At 64.7% G+C, this 498-nt stretch overlaps 1 long non-coding RNA gene across 2 annotated transcripts in view; it reads right to left on the bottom strand.

Annotated features, from left to right (window-relative positions):
• Positions 1-383: 383 nt before the first annotated feature.
• Positions 384-498, bottom strand: part of LOC144955729 (uncharacterized) — a 14314-nt gene continuing 14199 nt past the window's right edge. For both annotated transcript variants that reach the window (XR_013641793.1, XR_013641792.1), the window contains exon 4: positions 384-498. This exon is cut by the window's right edge and continues 107 nt beyond it. This is a non-coding gene — a long non-coding RNA (uncharacterized LOC144955729).

Here is a 498-nt window from a genome sequence, read left to right as displayed (position 1 = left end):
CACTCACCCACCCACTCACCCACTCACCCACTCACCCACCCACCTCACCCACCCACTCACCCACCCACTCACCCACTCACCCACCCACTCACCCACCCACTCACCCACCACCCACTCACCCACCCACCCACCCACTCACCCACCCACCCACCCACTCACCCACTCACCCACTCACTCACCCACCCACTCACTCTCCCACTCACCCACTCACCCACCCACTCACCCACCCACTCACCCACCCACCCACTCACCCACCCACCCACCCACTCACCCACCCACCCACCCACTCACCCACTCACTCACCCACCCACTCACTCTCCCACTCACCCACCCACTCACTCACCCACCCACTCACCCACTCACCCACCGTTCCTCACCTTTCTCGAGGCAGCTCCGAGATGACTCCCCAGAACGCTCACCACCATCACCACGACGCTCACCACCACCCTCACCACCAGGCACACAGCCACTCCTGAGCGATGGTGCCTGGTGAGCATC

The sequence above is a fragment of the Lampetra fluviatilis genome, unplaced genomic scaffold, assembly GCF_964198595.1.
Source record: "Lampetra fluviatilis unplaced genomic scaffold, kcLamFluv1.1 SCAFFOLD_852, whole genome shotgun sequence".
Classification (NCBI taxonomy): domain Eukaryota; kingdom Metazoa; phylum Chordata; class Hyperoartia; order Petromyzontiformes; family Petromyzontidae; genus Lampetra; species Lampetra fluviatilis.
The sequence above is the reverse complement of the archived record's forward strand: the minus strand, read 5'-3'. Positions and strand labels throughout refer to the sequence as shown.